This window comes from Meleagris gallopavo, chromosome 2 (assembly GCF_000146605.3).
Source record: "Meleagris gallopavo isolate NT-WF06-2002-E0010 breed Aviagen turkey brand Nicholas breeding stock chromosome 2, Turkey_5.1, whole genome shotgun sequence".
Lineage (NCBI taxonomy): Eukaryota > Metazoa > Chordata > Aves > Galliformes > Phasianidae > Meleagris > Meleagris gallopavo.
In genome coordinates, this window is record NC_015012.2 from 24,385,800 (window position 1) to 24,408,121 (window position 22,322).

Below are 22,322 nucleotides of genomic sequence, written 5' to 3' on the forward strand. Positions count from 1 at the left end.
AAAAAAAAAAAAAAAAGCAGGTGCCTTTACCTCAAGATTAAGTGGCCTTTTCCATGTTTGCTGCTTAATGTTGCAGGATGTATCAAACAGATTTTTTTCTTTTCTTTTTTTTTTTAAAAAGTCTTCCATTAGTTTGACTGGAGTGGGTATCATTTAACTGGGGAAAATAACCTGTTTCAGCAACAGAAGTTGTTGCTTGTATCTTCCCATTGCCGAAATATGTGAAGGCTGGACAAGTATTTCCCATGGGGTAGATATGTCTGGATAAATCAAGATAAAATATCATTCAAATATACTGGGGCATCTGATGTGCATCACAAATGATCCCTGCAAAGAAAAAAAGGAATGCAAAAAAAATCCCTGTTTTCTGTATTTTGTCTAATAAATCATTTCTTGCATTGTGAAAGTATTTCTGGATTTCTTTAAACTTCTGCGGCTAACCAAAAACATGCAAAAAGAGGTGGTATTTTTAGCTGTGTGGAAATAATTACTAGAAATATGTTCATTTAGCAAAATCCTCTGCTTACTGTTGGCAAATATATGTTCCAATGAAGACACGAAAACTCCTTGATTATTTTATTATATCAATGACAAGAATTTTATGCTTCACTGAATCTAATTTTAAATAAAATTGAGAGAAGAACTTGTTTCTAATCTGTTTTGTTTCTTGATTGTTGCTCTACTTCAGAATACTGATAGAAGTTGCTTATGTTCAGAGGGAAGAGCACACTGTATCTTTTGCAGTATGAATTTCTTCCCACATATTTATAATATTTGAACTAAATAAATGTTAGCAAGGAGAAAAAAAACAAAACAAAACAACCAGTTCTTAAATGGTTCCAGGTCTCTGGAAAATTTCTCATCAATCCAGGAGACCAGATGTATCTCTGGATATCCAGTGGGCTAGGTTTGTGGCTTTGGGAAAAAAAAATATATAAATATGTTGCCTTGAGTCCTGTGTGAGGGTTAGGCACTGTATAATCTTCAGTTGTTTGGGGCTTCCTAGTAGTCAATGCCTGATGCTGTGCCTTACTCTTAAGCAGGTACTCTGTAGTCACCATTTGCAAAAGAAACAAACAAAAAAAAAAACACACCTTAAATCCACACCCAAGACAAGTGTATTCACTACTGCTTTTTTAGCAACATTACTCTTAGATTTAAATGCAGATTTAAAAAAGTATTTAACTGTACATCAGAATAAAGACACTTCTTGCTTTCCATCCAAAATGCTTTCAGGTTGTTTCTACAACCTAATGGCTGTGCTGCTTACTTAATTAGCCTTCAGTTTTACTGTGTAGTCTCAGTAAATAATAGAGGAAAGCCAAAGGCAGTGCTTCAGCCAGAGTAGTATGTGAAAGGTTAGAAGAATTTTGATAAATAAGCTTAGCATGATCTTTGTACAGTGAAAAGTTGCTGATCTATTTAGGATGAGGGGCTCTGTAGCAAATTGTGAGGCTACTGTGTGAACTTCCTGAAGTAATAAGAAGGGTGTATTGAAAATATTTTCCTCTACCTGCATGTTGCCTCTGAGCCCTCATTCATGCCATCCTTTTGTGCTAGCATGCATGTTTACATAGTTGCTTAGGGAACCAGATGGGTTATCAATTTGCATTAGTTTTAAGCCAGCTCATCCCTCAGTCGTGTACACTGCACAGCTACGCGTGTGTTTGTGCCAGCACAAGGTGATGAAAGGGAGTGAGCCTATGCTGAAATGAGAAACTAAGAGACTAATGATGGCTAATACCTTGTTTTAGCAATGATGCTAGTTTGTCCCATGTAAAGTGCTCGTGATACTACAGTTATGTATAAAAATCAGTATTTAAAATGTGATCTAGTGAGATATTAGTCCTTATTTGAGAGTGAATTCTAGTAGAACAGCACTAAAATTATTGCTAATCCTGCTGATAGGTTCCACTGGTTTATGGTTCTCTAACCAAAGTCAGGCCAAGTAGAACTTTCTCCCATCTCTTAGCAGGGGAGCAGGAAGCAAAGTGGGAAGGAAAAGTTGACTGTTGGCCAGTAGTGCCCTGGTTGTCTGTAATATCACAATAAGAATTTCTCTAAATGTACTTAGCTTAAACTGAGAGCAAAAACATACTTCCTATGAGGTAGAACTTCACATATATTTAGTCTGTCATACGTATGGTGCTTCTGTTTCACACTCTGTTCTGAAGACATGTTAAACCCGCAAACAAATCAACACAGTTGTTGGCCAGAGTTGTTTCTGTTCATTGTAGAACTTCATCAGTACCATTTCAAGGTGTACAAAGACTATATGAGTCAGCCCAGTACGATTCGTATTTGCTTGTATTGCATATCTTGGTCCCATTCAGTACTATTGTAAATTTTTCTGCCAGGTTGTGTTTGAGACTTGAATAACTTTTTTCACCCCTACTTTAATACCAACTGGAATTACAGCCATATTAAGAGTGAGTGCTTTCATTCAGATTGACTGAAAGGCAGCACTCATTTGATTAAGACTATCCATCTTCTCAGTTGGTTTGGTTTTTTTTGTTTGCTTTTTTTTTTACTGAAGAGATCTATGTGTGACAAAACTCAAGCTCAAGTATATAGAAAATAATTTTGAAGGAACAAAGGGTATGTCGATTCTTTACTTAGAAGATCATTTCCAACTCTTTCAAATCTGAATTTAGAATATACACAGAATTATTTTGAATGCATTAGAGCTTCAATAGGAAATTCTTACCCCTATTGCAAGATAGGTCAAAAAAACAAAAATGCAGGTTGCCTCCTGTGTCAAGGATCTTGCAAGTCAGTCTGTTACTTTTTCCACCCCAGTATTAGTCATCAGAATTATTTCCTTTTGTCTGTTTCCAATCTTGTGCATCTATTACTTTTTTTTATTCCTGAAATGCACTCAATATTCTCACTTTGTTGGAAGTTATTTTTTTGCTGCTGTTTTAACTTCTGCTTAGAAACTTCAAAATTTCATTTTTTTCTTTCATCTTCAGTTGACAGGTCCAGCCACAAGTTTAACTGTGCGTAAGGCTTACTTTTACTGAGATGTAAGTGAGGAGAGAGATGTGTTTGTGAGGCGCACACCCAACAGTTTATTGAGTCGTTTTCGCTCAGACATTTTACAGATGTTATGAATGTTTGAGTAAGGGAAAACTATATGAAATTTTTCTTTTTTTTGCCTCTCCTATAGAACGCCCTTATTTGATTTTGTCAATGCTTTCTTTTTTTCAAATTCACTCTTTTATGAGAATTATTACTTTACATGTAATTTAGAGCTTAAAAGCCTTTTTATATCTTAGTCTTTTTGTTTTATCATAAAATTTATAGATGGTATTGTTTAATATTTTGAGGTGGGATTAGGTCCCTAAGAAAACTCTTAAAACATGAGTTAGCGTAAGACTAAAATGTATTTTCAGTTAGGCAAGGTATAAATTACTTTCTCAGTTACTCAGGTTTAATGCAATCCATATAGCACACAAATCTTGCTCTGCCAGTTGTTTAGCCATCCATGGAATCTATGAAGATAAGTACACATGGCTTGCATTTTTAATGAAAACAAAATGTAGAACTTTTTTCTTTTGCATATTAAAAAGAGTCAAAAAAAGAAGGAAATACAGGTTTTGCCCAGTTCTCTTGAAGTTTCATGGACTTGATTTGTCATTTGATTTACACTGAGGGTTAATTTTCCCTCTGTATTTTTTCTATTCTGCACTTTTTTCCACTAGAACTTTATATATACTTTATATATGTAAGTTCCAGTGATATGCTAGATATATATATCATCTATATACACCAAATATTTTCTTTCAAGTCTTTTCCTAGCCTTTTTCATCCTCAGCATCTATTTTTCTTCTTTCCTGTTACCTTTCTTCTTCTTTCAAGAGAGCTCTTTAAACATTTACAGTTTCAGAAAGTTTCCAATCTGCCCTTTCTGCTAAGCTCTTAAAAGAATTTACCATCTGGAAATGTCTGTGTAGGACACTGTTACTTCATCAAAATATTAAAATATTTTTCTAATTACGTGTCAATTTAAATTGTAAAGTTCTTGCAGAAATCCTTTTGTTCAGTGGTTTTCTTCCTCAAATACATTTCAATGAGAAAGACAAGGATTGTGAGCGTCAGTAAGATATGCCTTCAAACTGTTTAGGTTTGATTGCATTGCATTATAGAATGCTTCATTACTGGTTTAACCTCTCAAAGGCTTTCAGCTGCTGTTTTATTTAGCTATACCGACTACACTGCCTACAGCAACTCCAGGCAATGATTCCCCCAGTGGCATGCATGAGCTGCCCTGCTCTACTGCAAAAATACATTATGGCTGAATTTGCCCTCAGAGTTTGGAAAGATCTAAAGTCTTTGGAGACTAAAAATGTGTTTTTTCTTTGTTTTAGCTGGCAGTATGAGCCTCTGGCATTTTAAAGTGCAAGTCATTAGCGTTCACAAGGGTGATGTTAATATGTCTGTGTTTCAATCTCAGGACATTTTCCAGTTGCTTCTGCCACAACAATCTCTGCCAACTCAGTGCTTCTTAAGCCCCTTGTGAATTAAAGTAAGCTTCACGGTGCCAGTAAGAATGTAGACTTTGGCTGAAACCAGTTGCTACCTGACTTATTCTTCTTGTGATATTTGGTGTCAAGGTCGAAAGTCATTTGGAGCAATTGGGTAGGGGTGAAAATTGGGAAGAGTGTGATATAATGTAGATATGTTAAATGTGATCAAAAGTAAAGCTGGAGGATTTTGGATGGTTTCATTTTGTTAAAACTGTCTAGTTCTTTGTATTTATTTTCTTGAAATGAGGTGCTATGACTTAAATTTATAGAAAGACTCAATTACATGTACAAAAAGCCTGGCCACAGTGATAATGTGGCATTCAGAAATAAAAATAAAACAAAGACTTGATTGAAGTAGTCCAGAGAGTAGCCTGAGGGATGAGATGACTGTCCTAGCTGATGTGAATGATGGAATCTGTCAACAAAGTTAATGCATGTGGGAAATGCAGAAAGGCAGCACAGAGAGATCAAGGGCCAACCCTTTCACCCAGTGTGTTATAGCTGACTGTAGATGTACAGCATGTTTTGTCAATTGCCACTTGCTTTCACTGGTGGAAATGTCATAAATACTCCCCATCCCCTTTCAGAGTTCTCTGCTGTATTCTCTCCAGCTCCTACAACAAGGAGGAAAGTTATCTAGTCATAGGAAGAGGAAGAAAAGAGAGACAAATGTTAAGATGGCTGAGCAAAGCTAAAAACACAAATGTTCCGGCAAGTGTTGCTATTTTTAAGCCTGTCATTCAGTCTTAGAGAAAACTAAGCAATAGGGTGCCAAGTCAATAGCACCTGAGGTTAGTTCATAAGGTTTCACAAATGTCAATGCCTGTCTGCACTGAAAAAATATGTAGGACTAGGGAATAAGAAATCTGTTATTTCTTCTTAGTTTTCTTCTGATTCCCTATCGGTTTCTCCTTCTCAAATAAGATAAGTGCAGAAGATTGCTTTCCAGGTCCAAGTAAAGATGGTCTCTACCTGCTGGCTACTTTTCCTGCCAGTGTCAGAAACCAGTCTTCAGGAAAGAAGGGGCTGTACATGTATTTACATGGTCTTTTTTGTTATTGTTTTTGTTAAATGTAAGTGTGCAGGGGCTCAGAACTGTGACCAGAATGTAGAATTGACTTTAGGTAGATACTCATTACTACTGGACTTGCTTTGGGTAACTTCACAGCATCAACACAGAGAGTAAGATGTCATCAACTTTCTTTGTGGAAGACTATTGTCGTTTCTGAATTAAAAATAGTTGTTGACCAGCGCAAGGAGTATGGCCTCCTGGCAAGGGAAAGTAGCGGCAGGAAGAGTTCAGTGTGGGCTTAGGAGTAAGGACTTTGCCTTGGGACAGCTGGCTCTGCTGCTGTGCCTGGAGGAGTCTACAAATGATGGGTAGTAGATGGCTAGTGCAAGTGCTCGTAAAAAGCAGAACCTAGGTGCCAATTAACAATACTTTAAATGTCAAAATCTGAAGAAAGAGGTTGAATGCAAACAAACATTTTGAGAGTATTTGGCGGATAGGAAGAGGCAATGATAACAGTGGGCCTGTGCTTGTGTTATAGGTGCATGATGTACAGTGCATGTACATCATAACAGAGACTGAATGTATCTGATACATTCTCAACTTAGTATTATTTGGAAGAAAAGAGAAACCTGAGGACATGATATAAATTTAATAACAAATAGTCAAAGCATTTCCATATTTGATTTTTTTTTAATTTATTTTATGTATAGTCAACATAACTATTCTTAAAAAACTTATCTTAGAAAAATCAGTATTCTTAAATAAATTAAACAAAAATTGCCCAAGAAAAATAGCTACAAGATGTTCAATTTTTTTGCGTATCTATCATTTGTTTGGTTGAATGCTCTAAAAGCATTTACAAAGAGTAATAAATCTAGCTTATAACAGCTGGCTGGTGTGAATATTATCAACATTTTTAAAAATAGGAAGGCTGAGATGTAGAGTTATTAAATCAAAATGCTTCAAGGATAGCTGCTGGCACTGATTTGGGATGCTTCTTTTTTCTCATGGTGTTCAGCTACTCTATGCTATCACATTGATGGAAGTGTGAGGAAGAAGCTTTATGATACTGTTGTCACTTTCCTACTCAGTTCTACCCTGGAAGGTGAGTGACAATATCTACAAGTATGTTTAGGATATCAAGCAAAATCACTTCAGGTTGGCTGGGAAGGGCTGCTGTGGACAATATCAGAATTTGTGTATAATGTTTGCACATATTAATTAATCATTGTGACACTTAGAGTTTGCAGTGATGTGCAATCATATGTGAACATAACTTTAGGATGACTTTCTGAAGCAACTGATGACATCTCATGGTTCAATGACATGTTCAATCCAAGTTTTCCAGATATGATTTTAGAAAATCCTTTCTCTTAACTGAAATGGACAAAAAAAACTTAAGGATGAAAACGACACACTATCTTTGTTAATAAAAGCACTGTGCTGCAGCTTACCATTGATGACCATCAGTCCTATAGGTACTCTGAGTTAGACCTTTAATAATTAGACTCGGCTAATAGATCATCCTTCCCTCACTCTCACCTTCTCTCAGTGTATCTGTATTCACATGAAATATGGTAATATGTTCTGTAAATAGAAAGGCTGGGTTTAGTGTAGATCTGTCCTGTTTATAACAGGTTGTATGGTTTCCTGACTTCTCCAGGATGGTGAAAAGCAAACACTTTTGCACAGTAAAAATTTGTAATTCCAGGAATTAAAACATGAGGATGGGTTTGCTATGAAACTTCTTAGTGTCACCTGTAATGGAAGTGCTTGCATCTTTACTCCACCTGCACTGCATAAGGTGGCTGAGGATCCCTCTTTGAAACTACTTATTTAATGCCATTGATATCACTGATTGTGAAGTTCTACTGATGCTGAATGCCTTGGAAATTTTGCCCAGTGGTTCCTGAATACTAGATCACTAATACATTTACATGCATATTACCAGTACTTTGGGTTGAGGGCACTTTGTGTAAATTTGTGTAAATTTACCTCAGAGCATACTAATCATAAAAGTAGTATTGTGAAGTTTATATTGCTTTGTAGGAGAAGTAAAATTAATCTCATTAATAGTATTTCCATTTCTGAAGCAATCATATTTTGCCCTGATATGATACTTTTCTCAATGCTATTTATGACACCAGTCCAGTTAAAGGAAAACACATTTTAAAAGACTGATCCTGTAGTATTTTTTGAACTCCTTCAATGGAAAGTATCACTTTTAATTCCCAGTGACACCTATAAGCAGTTGATAACTTTGCAAAACAGGCATGAAAAGCTGTTTTTTAATTAGATGTAGCTAAAAATATTAGAATGAGGAGTTTGGAATATGAGACTGAATCTCATGTAAGGTCTCACAAGCTGCATTGAGCAATCATATCAAAAACTCTTTGATAGAAAAACCTCATTTGATATCAACTTGGTAACATTTGCCTCTCTCCTGCTGGCATCAGATTGACATTGCCACTCCTCCCTCTGTTCATCTATTATACCAGAATTTTACTCTTTACCCATTTGATGAATTTCTACCTTGAAACTTGTTAGTTCCTATACACGTAATCTTGCATTTGGAGTTCTAGACAATTTCTTCCCAATTTATTCCAGTCATCATGTCTTTCTCCAAGATGCACTGATTCTTTCTCTATTGCTATATTTTTCATCTGAGCATTATCTACCATTGTTACCAGCACAATGACCCCTCTCTGTTGAAGTCACATAACTTTTTCAAAGTTTGCCTGGAAGAAACCCGCTTGTAAACTCCCTGCAACTAGAAATGCTGATTTTCAACATGGCTTGCTATTATATCTTCTTTCATCTTTTCTTATCAAACATGCTTTTCTTTACTGATTTCATCTTCAATTTTCTCAGATAGCAATTTGCCAAATTTTCACTGGAAGTCAGACAGATATTTTTCTCCATTTTGGAGAATCAGAAACAAATTATTTGCCTGAAGAAAAACAGAAGGTCAGACAAGCATGATTGACCAGTGATAAATCTGTTTTCTCTCTTTTCATTCTATTTATTCAGGTATTTCTATTATTTTCCAGTCTTTTTTTTTTTCTTTTTTTTGTGTAGTTTTGTTGAAAGTTAGCTCATGCCCGATTCTCTGCCTGTATGATTTTCTTCCTAGCTTTAAAGAATTTTATTCTTCAGTCCTCATTTAGACAAGATGGTCAAAGACTTCAGCTGTCTACTGGAATATTCATAGTTCAGGAAAAGCAAAAGTCTAAGTCACTGATAGCAACTAATAAAAATGTTGTGTTTATTACATTTCTCTATTTTTATGCCTTTTACAAGAGTTCTAATAAAGGATTAAAGGAAACCCAACAGACAGTCACTTCCCTATACATTTTATCACATATCCCAATAGAGTGACATTTTTAGCATGCTTTTCCAAGTTGTTACATTAACAAATTTGCACTGATTTCTTTATCCTGTCATCTAAAGACCACCTTGTAGTAAGACAGTGAACTTTTACAGCATTCCATAGTTGATGCACTGTCTAATGTCACAAATGTCTGCTCAAATTACTTCACTGAGACTTGAGAAGAGTCTACATTGTGCCTTCCATTTGAGCTTGATTTGACAGAATCAGTCCCTGCGCTAGCTCATGGCACTTATCAGTTAGTCAGCCTTCCTCAGGGAAGAGAATTTAGAGTGCACCATATTCAGTTTTCAAATCAAGCCCTGTCCCCTTAGGAAGCAATGTACTGCATTATTAAACAAGGTGCCATCAGCCGTAGCACCATGCTTAAACATTCAGTCAAATAAAGGACGACATCATTATGTTAACTCTTTTTTCACCAGGTTCATTTATCTTTTAACATGAAATAAGATGTGAAGACAGAAAATTTTGCTATACCCGCCTTTTAATTTCACTTGAAAATAGATGAAAAAGGGGAGAAAAAATTGTTTGAGATTATAGCCATTAAACTTAATGCTATGTGAGGATGTAGGGTTTTTTTCTGAAGTAGAAATTCTGAAGTGGAAACTGTTGTTTTGTTTATTTTGTTGGTTTATTTGTAGTTCTTATGTAGACTACCTGTTTCGTATGTTTTGATTTAACTGTCACAGCTTAACACAACAAAGTTCTACTGATTGCTTTAACTTCAGATGTATCAAAGACAGAAGAGTTAGTTCTAACAGGTCTAAATGAGAGTGGAAATCTGTCAAACGTTTAAGTTCCTTACAAAATCTATTCACCTGCTACGATATACCAATACTGCACTTTGCAATTAAAGTATATTGTGAACAAATTACATGAGCAGAATCAAAAATTGTGGATCCTTTGAAGTATTCTGTATCACTTCAATCAAACTGAAGTGAATGGATTCAAGATACATACCTCAAGGTTTGTATTTTAAATCTCTGTGGGTCTTCTTATATTCAAAGTGAGTTTTTTACATCTTTATGTATCTTGTCAGACCAGAAATTGTCAGGATTCTCAGAGAAAAGGAAAGATATCCTTTTTAAAGCTTCATGTTGATATAAATATGAAAATGGATTAAACTCTGCTTCCAATTTTCAAACATATGTACTTCAATGAATATTAAATGGTAGACCCATATCATCATCATGACTTATTTACTTTGTAGAGTTTTTATCAAAAAAGGACTGGAGTTTGCTGTGGAGCGTGAAACTCCACTGTAATTGAGTTTAGAGTGGTAAAACCACTAAAGAGGCCATGGCCCCAGAGAGTTCCCTGAAACCCACCTGTCAGCTGCTGTTACATCAGCAGTCCAACAAGCCATGCCTTCCTTTTCCCGCTAAAGACTTCTGTGGCAAAAAAATAAGATGGAAAAAAAAATCTCTGCAACAGCTGCACGGTGTCAGCAGAAATAATGATCTGAAACTCAGCCTCCGAGGGATGCTAGTCTGGGTCCTAATTCTGTAAGGTGTCATTTCTTTCATCGCGATGCCATTAAGCATGAAAGTAATGGAGAGGACATGAAGTATTTTATCATTGAAGTATAATGAGGGAGATGTAGGGTGCTTCAGGATGTTGGTGGGGAGAGGTGTCCTGTGTTTCTATAAGGATAGTCTTAAAAGATGCCTGAAGAAATATGGCAATTCAATTCTCAATATATTACAATCAAAATGACACATTTTAACATTTAGATTTTGAACGTGTATTTTAAAATGAAGATTGAAATGTTAAGTGAGTTCTCTAAGTCTCTTCAGGGTAAGAGCATTTTTTTTTCAGGTGGATTGAATGTCTCAGCAGGCTGATCTGGACTACTCCAGAATCATCGATTAAATCAGTCCTCAGATCAAATGTTCTGCTTGCAGAACTCCATTTATTTCAATAGAGCTACACCTGAGCAGGATCTGGTTATAAGTTGGTAGTGACTGTTAGTATTTAGAGAACTGTTCTCTAGTCTCTTTTCTGTCCAACAGACACCATAACGAATGTCCTCTGATATAATTTAAGCACATGTACTAGCCCTTTTAGTGGAGGTGAAGAGCCAAATTGCATGGGAAGTAGCATCATTATAAAACCCAAGATGATTCCTGCAACAGAACATTAAGGCAAGAAGGCAGAGTAGTTAAAAAAAAAAAAAGTTACATTTGTTCTATTTTTTACTTGAAAGCAGGCTTATAGTCTTCAGACTGTCAAGTAAGTTCTTTGACAAAAGCTAACATCTATCTTCAAAAGCAGTTAAATGCCTTACTCTTATTTAAGAACTTACCTCCACTGAAATCACTACCATTGTGATGTTGGATCAAAGTCTATAAAAACAAGAGTCCAAATGTTTTCTTCTGAAAAGAGATTGCTAATTGAGCCCCTTTTTGCAAGAAAGGGGAAGAAGCTGCTCACTTAGGCCTGGATTTGTTTCAAAGATTTTTGCTGGCAGATGCATTGTTTTGTAAACTACTCCAACCGATTTTTAGCTATTACACCTGTATTAGTATTCAGAGCAAATAAGTTCTCAATATGATCTTAGAGTTATGACTGTGATCATTGGTAATGGACTTGAGTAAGGATATAATATTCCTCCTATACCTTTACCAAACATCAGAGTCTGAAATAGTGCTTCCTACGGAGATGAGCTGCTCTCAGAGCTGTCCTGCTGTAACAAGCTTCAGAAGTATTTGCTGTGAGGAACACTGCAAATTGTTGTGCCTTGCCTACTTGTCCTTGGCATCCAAGCTTACTGAAAGTGGTAACTTTGAACTACATCACTGCTGTGGAAAGGGCACACAGAAACATCCAGCCAAACTGGGGACTGATTTTGGCCCTCTGCCTTCTCCTGAAGGATGGCTGGGCTGAGTATTGCTATTACTGTGCGTGCTCTTTTAGCTGCAAAGAGGTGTCTCTTCTTGAAATCCAGAGAAGTTCACTGCAAATTCAGTGTCTCTTAATGTTTCCAATTGCTTTCAGATTCAGAGATTTCTATGGTTAATGCTGACCTGAAGACAACAGAACTGACTTTCTTCAGTGAAGAAATGAGGCTATTTATCATCTTAATATTCTGTGTCAGGTATGTCTAGCCCATAGGCCTCGTGTGGCCTGGGCCAGTTTGTAATGCCTGCTGCTGCCTTGCTATCGTGGTGGTGGCTCTTCTCCACCAAGTGGCCTGGCCCTTGGGCATGCACCCATTACTCAGCAACAACCAAAACCTCTGTGTGCTATTAACACTATCTCAGCTAAAACTAGGGCATGTGAAGGGCACAGTGCAATGCTAATTCCACCTCTCATGCCTGCCACACACACATAGTTGAAGTGAAACCTGTGTATATTACATGCTCTGTGCACTTCTGCTGTTTGGTGAGAAAAACAGTGTTTGCCAGTACTAATATTTCAATCCACCTATTGTCATCTCAAGAAAACAGAACATGAAAAAGGAGAAATTGTGGATGAAGGAAGAATGTTGAACAAAAGATAGATGAATATTTTTTTGTTAGGACAAATAATATAGTGTTATGCTTTAATTTGTAAGGAAAAGTTTTCAAAGATTGCAGCTTGAAAAGTCATTATACACAAAAACATTCTGCCAAACTCAATACATATCAAGAAATGCTTTGTAAGGACAACATAGTATAACTGGAAAAAAGGTCTGTCATCTCAACCAATTTTTTTTTTTTAAAGTTACCACTCAGACTATTATAAAACCTAGTTGTGTGGTAGCACATCTGTTTGCAGAAAAATCAAAAGCATTTTCCAATTGTGAGATTATTAATCCATGTATGGAAAGCATGGCAAGTATAATTTGTCCTGATTTTAAAAAAAAGTGGATTTTTCTAAAATTAGTTAGTCTCACCAGACTATCACCAGATGATTTGAAGATGTAGGAAAATCTGTCAAAAGAAATTTAGAGAGTAAAGATGCTAATTTCACATTTTATGCTTTAGCAATAGATGAAAATAGTTATGCTACAGATAAGGCTCGACTTGCCATTTTTGTTAAAGGTTTTGATAACTAATACAGTGTCACTGAAGACATTGCTTCTTTGGTGCTGTTAAAAGAAGCAACTAAATCTCTTAATTTTCTTTGAAGCAGTAGAAATTACGTTAAAGTTTTTTTGTTTTTTTTTTTAATTGTTGTCAACTTATGCAGTATAGCTACCTATGGCTCCCTGGTAATGGTTAGGTAAAAAAAAAAAAGGAACTGATAAGATTAACTGAAAATGATGCAATTGCTGCCAGCAATTCATGTTTGATTAAGCATCGCTGTGTTGTACAGCAGAAAATGTATGCACGAAAGCTTTATAAATGGATCATGTCATGCAAATCATTATCGGTGCTGTGAATTTCATAAAGTCCAAGGGACTGAATTATCACCAATTCCAGGAATTCCTTAGAAGCATGGATGCTGATTATGAGGATGCCATACACTTTTCTAAAGTAAGATGGCTTAATTGGAGAAAAATGCTAAATGATTTTATGTTTTGCAAAATGAAATCAAGTCATTTACAGAATCAAAAGGAAAATTTGTACCAAAACATGAAGATTAAAAATGTCTTGTAGGAATTTGTGGATCTGACCACTCATTTAAATGAGTTAAATATGGATCTTCAATGTGAAAATCAACCTACCTGTGCTGTTTCAATCCATAAAATCATCAAAGTGAAACTTAAATTATAGCAAGATCAAGTTGTGGTAAATAGTTTTATGCATTTTTATACACTGGCTAAACACAGTCCTGTGAACACTGAGAAATATGCAGCCATGCTTTCTATTCTATTGAAGGAATTTGAGAATAAGTTTCAAGATTGCAAAAAGAAATCAATTTTAAAGGATGAAGTACAAAAATCTCTGATGAGCACCAGGAGAACTCACTAAGATTTGCTAACCCTTCCATTGAACCAAACATTAGCTTCACAGAACCAAGGTCAAATATCCTACTAGTTTTATGCTTGTATTGCCCTTTTTTAATGTTTTAATAAGAAAATCTAAAACATTTTTCTTACTTTTATACATTAACAGCGTTATATATTTTATATGTGGCCCAGGACAATTCCTCTTCACTTAGCGTGGCCCAGACAAGCTGAAAGGTTGCACAGCCATGTTCAGTGCATTTTTAGGGCCGAGAAATACTTAATTGAAAAAAATCTATTGAGAAGAAATACATTTTATCTTTTAATTTGATATTTGTGTGTCAAAATTAGATTTGACTCCTTTTCTCACGTGTATTCTGCATCTTGAAGAGAAGTCTCTCACACCAATTTGTAATACTTTGTTCTGTAATACTACGTTCTTCAGTGTGGTTTTGTTTTTACATCAGTTGAACTGTGGGCTGCTGCTAAAAGGTGTGATTTTCCTTGGATTGTGTGCTGCTCTTCCTGCCCCAGCCTCTGAGACAGTGATACAGCAGGGCTGCAGGGTGTCCTTTTTGGTGGCAATCTTGATAGGAACTTTTTTTTTTCCCCCAGTTAGTTTTCAATTGGATCAACTCACTGACCCGGCAACATCTGATGCTGTGGGATCACTAGGTCTGACATGAGGAAAGTGGTGGGTATACAGCACCACAGGATAGCAATCTGAACGACATCTTTGGGCAGAAGTCCGTTACAGAGGATAATGTAACATGAAATCACTTTGAAGTTAATAGCAGGGTTGGTTTTTTTTGTTTTTTTTTTTACTACACTAAACAAATGTCTGAATTACCTTCTTTTTTCTCTCCATACTCTGCTTTCCAGTATGCGGCCTGCATACACATCAGCCTTCATTTTAATAACATCTTGAGAAGATGAAAGATGATTTCCTAAAATAAGGGATCAAAGTCCACAGTATATTCAAGTTCCTGTCATGCCAAATTGGGTAACTGTATTGATTGAAATACAGTTCAGTATTAAAAATGTACTATGAAGTCTCATTATTCCTTGTGTGTGCATGTTACTGGATGTTGATTAGCAGCTTCCATACACAAATTGTTCACAAGCTGTTCACACATACTGCCTAAACACGATGGAGGTGTAAAATTATTACCAGTGGTTATCCTTGCATTTAATGTATGTGTGGGATCGCTATGTGATGAAGGGTATATTATGAATATTATAAACGTTGTTGAGATTTAATTAATCCATCCCTTTTGACAAAAAAATGTCCAACGCTAGATGGCATACTTAGCCTCAGGATCACAGCCAGTTCTTCACGACTTTGGGTTGCATAAGCGCCTGCAGGTTTTGATCTTTTTTTCCTTCTGTTTTAAAATAAGAAAGGAGGTGATATTACAGACTACAGCCAGGCCGAGCTAGCAGAGTAATTTTGTAAGTTTTACCCTATGATCCTTCCAAAGCCTGCTGCTTTCTACAGAACTTGAAAATTTTCCAAAAATTCCTTCAGCATAGAAAGAAAATATCACTGAAATAATAGTATAATTAGGGCAGAGATAGAATTGGAAATAGAGTATTAAGAAGAGTGACATTTGGAGTAAATGGTGGTTCATCGATAAAAGGAGACAGAGGATACAGAACTCTTTTCAGCATACATTTTTGTTCTCTATTCCATCTCTATAATCTATTATTTTCATAGTGGGTGATTAAGTCATTTCATGTCATTTTGATTAAAACAAGAATTTTACTTATAGGCATTTCTTGATTTGACGACTGAATGAAAAATCTGTAATTTTAGTACCCCCAAGGCAAAGTGGAACACTTAGCTTGTGTGCATGTCAGGATCTAGCTTGGCACATTACTGAGTTTAAAGGCCACAATGAATTGAGCTAAGGATGCAATGCCCACATGAGATGAGTTTCAGGCAGGTTACTTCAACTAGCTCTAACTTGGTCCCAAAGGCTGAATGTCCATTTACGAGGTGAGGTCTTGGAGCTCAGGCTCTGGTCTCTTTATATGGCCATTGATGATTTCTTGCAATACATTCTGTGTAATGGTATTATGAAATCTTATTCAAAATCTGGTTTGTTTATGCCTGAAAAACACATAGCATCTTCTGTAGGTATAGTCCTTCGATGTTCTTGGAAATGTTGTATTTGATACCATCAACACAGCGCACAAATAGCTGGCTTCCTCTGTACTTCACTTTGTCACTCAGCTGAAAAATGCATCTTTCTTAGCTACTGGGAATAGAAGTTTTCATGGAATACTTGTCTCACCAAGGTATTTTTAACTGTTCTTTGCCTCACTTTTATGCGAAAATACGGGTGTCTCTGTGGTATTAGTGCTTTACCCATTTCTATGCAATACTCATGCTGCATCGTTGCTGTCTGAGTCCTGGCCTCTTCTCTACTTTCATAAACCTTCTCAACTCGGCTGAGGTTATCAGGATATGAGTTCCTGAGTGTGAGAGTATTGGCTTGGGTATCCCTTCTTTAGTAGAATCAGGATATAGAGCACAGCTTTTTGTACAAGGCTGAGATTCCAGTGCTGACAAATGCAGGCTTTGAAAAGAGAGCAAAGCTATTTTTTGTACTCTAGTAGGGCTCAATGCCAATGCTAACTCTAATATTTTAAAGTAATTAGTCATCAGTTCCTTCTAAATTTCTATCTTTCTGTCACTGGAATAGAAATAATTTTAGTGGCAATATTGATGATTTATGTCAACCAGAGTGAAAACGAAATCAAATCAGTCAAATCTTAGGAAGTGAAAAAAAACTTTGTTGTAGCATCCATGTTAATAACAAATCTATTGATTGTAGTAGTTCAGTGTTCTAATTTTTAAAAGCACTGAAATGTCTTCCAGATGGTTAGAAACTCGGGATTGGTAGCCTGGTGCAGCTGACATAAAGTCAGAAACCTACTAAACGGAATGCAGCATTGGAAAGTACAAAAGTCAACATGTCAACTTAAATCAGCTTTGTCAGAATGAAACAGATGAGTCCATTTGTTGGTAGATCAGACTAACATAAATCAAGGCAGTATAGAGATTACACATTATAGGAATTTGTGACTGGTAAAATTCCATAGTGTGATCAGAGATAGTAATCATCTGGCCGTGGGAATAAAAAGTCAAAGTGAAGCTTAAATGCTGAATTCAAAAATCAGTCCTGTTAATGTCTAACACATTGGGGTCAAAAATTTGTAAGAGTCCAGCTGTGAAAATAAGATGGGAGCTGTATTAGTTTTCTCCATTCTGTTTCTCACATTTAAGTGTTGTCAGTTGATGAGAGTTTGTCCCTTGAGAATTGTCACGGGGCAGTTTAGTCCATGTAAAGTGAAAATTTTGCATCACGTAGAGGATCTTGTGAAATTCTGTAAGGCAGGAGGACTACATGCTGGGATTCATAATGGCAAGGAAGGAACAGTAGAAACAGTAATCTGCCACATGCCCTTATCTAAAAGTGCTTCTTGAAAAAAGAAGGCAGCGTGTTTGCACTGTGGAAGCTATCAGAATCTGTCACATATTTTAACAGTGTTTAGCAACGGATAAAAACTGGTAACTTTTTAGACTAATGTTGAATGAACATAAATCCCAATGGGCCAATTTTTTTCTTGCCTTTCACTTCTATTTCTGTTTCTAGTATTGTATAAAGTTCCATTCTTGGGTCAAAAGCATTGTGAACAGGCAATAAACTCCCTAGCAGAATTTATGTACTGAGAAATATTGAATTAAGAAAACGTATCACATGCAATTTCTTTAAGACATTTGCTGCATAATGTCTATGCAAACCTTTTACAAGACTTTTTGTAATCTGTCAGTTATTTGCCCTTTGTTTGCAAATTATAGACTCACATTCATAACTCCAAAGAATTCTAAATTAATGTCAGTTTTTAGTAGTTAGTTTTTACTGTAAACACAAGATAAAGAATCTAAGTTAAGCAAAGAACAAACTTTTAAAGAAATCAATGCACTTCTGCTTCTTTTTAATGATTATTTACAGTCCTTGGCAAATCTTTTAGCTTCTGTTATCCAAATTCAGACCAATCTAAAAAGATGTTTACTCTGTTTTACCTCCACTCTCCCAGCTTTCTAAAGAGTAGGATGCTAATGAATCAACCACATCTGTCTATAAGGGATCTATTATGCTCTCGCAGACTACATTACACAAAATTATTGATTTAAATTATACAAAGGATGTATTTGATAAGTACGATTAGCCTCATCTCATAGTTTGGGTACAGAGTGATGTAAAAAAGTGAGGGCAAATGATGGCACCCTTTTGTTGCGATGTCCTAAATGTAATCAAATGAAGTTATGAGAATGTTGCCTCAGGCTGTTGTGCCTAAGAGCATAACCTATAACCTACGAGCCCACTTGTTTCCACAGCTCTGTGACTAGCAACTTGTGAGTAAGCAATGCTAAGGAAGTTGGATGTCACGATCTGAAACAGTAATTTGTTCAAGATAACAATGAAAGCTGAAGCAAAGTCAATATAAAAATATTTGGGTATTCCAATTCTCAGTTTCCAGCGCTGGTTAGAAGATCACGTTGTCTGCTGCCTAATAATTGTAATCAAAGCAACATTTCAGCAACAAAAATAAAGTTCTAATATCTATTCATCCTTTGAAAATATATAATGAGAGTCGTATTTATTACTAGCATCAGGTCACGGCATCAGAAACACAGGTTCTATTATTCTTATTTTGTTAGGTGTATTTTACTGAATACTCCTGTTACTCCTGTGTAGAAAACAGTACTAGACCACGTGCATAAAGGTGGTATATGCTTTCTGAATTGTTGACAGCGGTTTTAACTTTTAAATAAATGACTAGTGGGCCAACTGACTTATCTACTATATTAATGGAAGCAGTGAGCTGCGCAGGTTTCCTCAGCAAGATATGAGGTGCTTGACTTACAGTACCTACTTGAAAAAAAAAAAAAAACATCTTGCATGACAGTGAGTAAAGCATTAGTGTTGATGAAGGGGAGAAGTCACAGCCGAATCAGGGAAAGTAGAACTTAATATTCAGGATGGCATTAAAGAGAATGAGTAGCATAGAAACTGAGGGCACATTATGCCACTCGTTCCTTAATTTCTTCTCTTGTGATGGTTTTACTGACTATGCATTGTCATGGGATAGTGCCGTAACCTAATAAAACGTGCAGCTGATTAAAAAGCTGCTAATAATAAAAAGATCTACAATTAAACTAATAACTAAAGTAATTTACTTCCACTAAGAAGAGTCTCGATGTAGTTTAAAAATCAGTTCTGTGGAAATTTTTTTTTGTGTGAAATAAATTTAGCCCACTCAGAAATGGAACAGAAAGCTTTTAGTAATTCAGAGTAACAGAATGCCAGTTAATGACATAAAATGAAAACCAAACTATACTACTGCAATAAGAGAATGTGCAGTAAATGCAATGGAATACCAGTGTCTTAAGATGCAGGCATTCATTGCTAGGGAAACTGGAAGATGAATCTGAAGAGTGTGTGGCATTAAAATATACAGAGGATCTAGAACAGAAGGAGGGGTGGTACTGGGTCAGAGCCAGGAGCTCTCGGTGAGAATTATCAATGTATCTGCAGGAAGATCTGTGAAGAAGTAATGAAAGCAATCACAGAATTGAAGGGTCATTAAAAAATGAAACAGTAATAGTTGCTGTTTTAGACTGAGTGTACTCAAGCCAGATACCGCACAAGAAGTCTACCAACTCTGAAATTATCTTGAAACTTTTTATTGTAACTTGCTAACTTCAGCTACTGATTAAGTCCTGCTGGATACTAATGAAACTGAAAAATATGGCATGGGGAGAAAAGTACTCTTTCTTTCCTGCAATCATCTGAGTTTTCTTGGAAATTTCCCAAGTAAAAACTGACCTGATCTGACCCTATTCAGTTTGTGAGATCTGATGAGATCACAGCCTGAGGTTGTGGCACTGAACTAAGAAAAGTGATAACAAAACAAGAATGGCATGATTGACAGGGTAGTAGGCTGAATACAATAAACCTATGGAGAACTGTGTGTCTGTATTCCACTCCTTAATATCCTCTTCGTAGATAAGAAAATAAGCCTTACCTTGGAGCTAAAATAGTAATGGGATGAGGGCTGCCTGCATTGCTTGATGACCATAAACAATACAAATATACAAAGATGGATTACTGGAATGGAAAGTGGGTACTCATGAGAGGTTACCTTGAGGCAGGACTGCAGCAAGAGCCATCCTGTGCCCTTGTGCTGTCTCCAGTTATCTCTTTTTGGTGGCCCTGTGTTTCTCAGTAAGCTGCAATATGACCCTGTGTAGTCTGGCTTTAGTGCTTTTCACTATTGGGTTCACTGGGGCTATATAAGATTATTTTGTTTTCAGAAAAACTAAAAAGATATGTGAACAAGTCACTGAAAGCCTTTACAGATAAAAGAAGTAGTCTGCAGAAAGCTGTCTAAAGAGGTTTCTTTTGTAGAGAACCAAAAGCAAGCAGCTAGATATGATAATAGAAAAAATGGCAATACAAGACTTATGTAAGGAAGCTTAGTTTTCTTTTTTGTCCATGTTTTTCACTAATCTTGACAGTTACTGAGACACATTCCATTAAGGTTGTGATGTAATTATATGGAACTCATTTGAGAGAGCTGTAATTACAGATTTTTCTCTTTGCATTGAGTTCAGTAAAATTTGAAAGTAACTTCAGAAATTAGGCATAGTTTTGATATTATTTTGTAGTGTGATGAATAGGGAGAAATTCCATTAATGTTAATGGAACTGCTCTAAATTGTTAGCAAATACTTGTAAGTTTCCAGTGCTAAGAGCCTCTATAAGTTAGCTCTTTGGAAAACTAGCTATTTTGTAAACAACTCTCACTTCTATAGGTTATTTTATAAGTTATATAAGTTTCTCTGAAAGTAATGTCTCCTATTTATTTCCATGGAAACTGCAACAGATACAAAGAACACTATAACACTATTTGATAGAGCAAATTCCCAGTAACTAAACTGTATTTCTCAACACACTCACCACTGTTAGCGATGCATTTTCACAAGGGATGAACGAGAGCCCGCATGACATGCTTGTAAAAAGTACCCAATTGTTTTTGTCACCACTGCTGAAACACATCACTCACTGCCTCACTGCACTCACATCCACTTTTTGGTCTCCTTAAGTGTTCTGCATGCATCAGTGATGTCAGTGGGTGCCATTTTTTTCCACCTGGAGGAATTCAGTGATGCACCTTTGCTCCATGCACACTTCCATATCAGACACCATTGTGTCATGCTGCCCTTCTGCTGGAATCTGTCACAGGGCAACAATATGGAATGGGATGTTGGTGGGAAGGTTCAACCTCTACTGTACCACCAACATCCACCTCTGACCTCAGACGTCTGGCGAAATACTTTTAGATGGTGTTACTTTCAGAGCAGCCCATGTATATGAAAGTTGAAGATCCATATAGGTGACATCCTTGCTTGGAACAAGTTTGTAGCAGAGCTGGGACAGATCAGAAGCCTCTGAAGATTTTTTTCTCCTGTACTTCAGTTGAAGATGGGAATTCAAATACACTTCCTAAGAATTTACATTAGAATCTTCCTATTTTAGAGAGTTAGAGCAGTTTTTGATTTCTGGATGTGAAGTCCATTCTCTGTTGAAACAGAAAAGGGTATTTCTGAGGGAGCACAAAGTTCCATACAGGGGAGAATAATTGTAATAAAATTTTAAATTAAATGAAGTTGCTGATTAAATAGGTTTTAGACTAGTTCTAGTGAGGATATCCCTGTTATTCTGTCTCTACTAAATTTGATATAAAGGCCACAAATGTTTGGTTTATTATTTTTGGTGCAACCCTGAATAAGGGGTTTTTCTTTCTTATTAAAAATATGAAATGATTGTCTTCTGTGCTTTCAGAGAACATGAATTAATTTGGAAAGCAAAAGACCGGTTTTCTGGTGACTCCAAATTAGTTTTATTTTCTTGTGAGGAGTACTGTGAATGTTAGGTGATACATTCTACATGAAACTGAAATGGAATAAGACATAAAATTATTTTAGTACAGTTATCTCAATTGTTGCAAAATACTATCTGCAGTCAAATTTGTAGGCATAGTTTTGCAAGTACTGAGAAGTCACTTGCTCCCTGGGAATAAAATCACTACTGCAGGGACATCTAAAATCTGGAATACAAATCATTTTATAAAGGGAAAGTGGTCCAATCTCAAGTCTTTGTTACTAAATTCGTGTCTACACTTTTCAGGCATCTGATGCTACTTCTTGGGAAAGATGATATTGGACAAATCCATGATTAGAGCCTTTGTAATGTAAACCATCCCTACTGCGTTGGAATTGATTACACACATTTGGTGAAAGATGATTTGAATGGTAAGTCACTTAGTCATATTCTCGTTTTCACACATCATTCAGCTTCCTACTGGCCTTCTGCTCATTCTTTTCTCTGTTTTCGCAGCAGTATGCACAGCATGTTCCCACCATTGTTCAGCATATAGTTTAAGA

General features: G+C 36.2%; 1 long non-coding RNA gene across 1 annotated transcript in view; it reads left to right on the forward strand.

The window, feature by feature from the left end:
• LOC104909592 overlaps positions 1-22,322 on the forward strand; it is a 33,975-nt gene that overhangs the window by 5,385 nt on the left and 6,268 nt on the right. The window contains exon 2 of the long non-coding RNA XR_792443.3: positions 22,066-22,190. This is a non-coding gene — a long non-coding RNA (uncharacterized LOC104909592). The remainder of the gene's footprint in view (positions 1-22,065; positions 22,191-22,322) is intronic.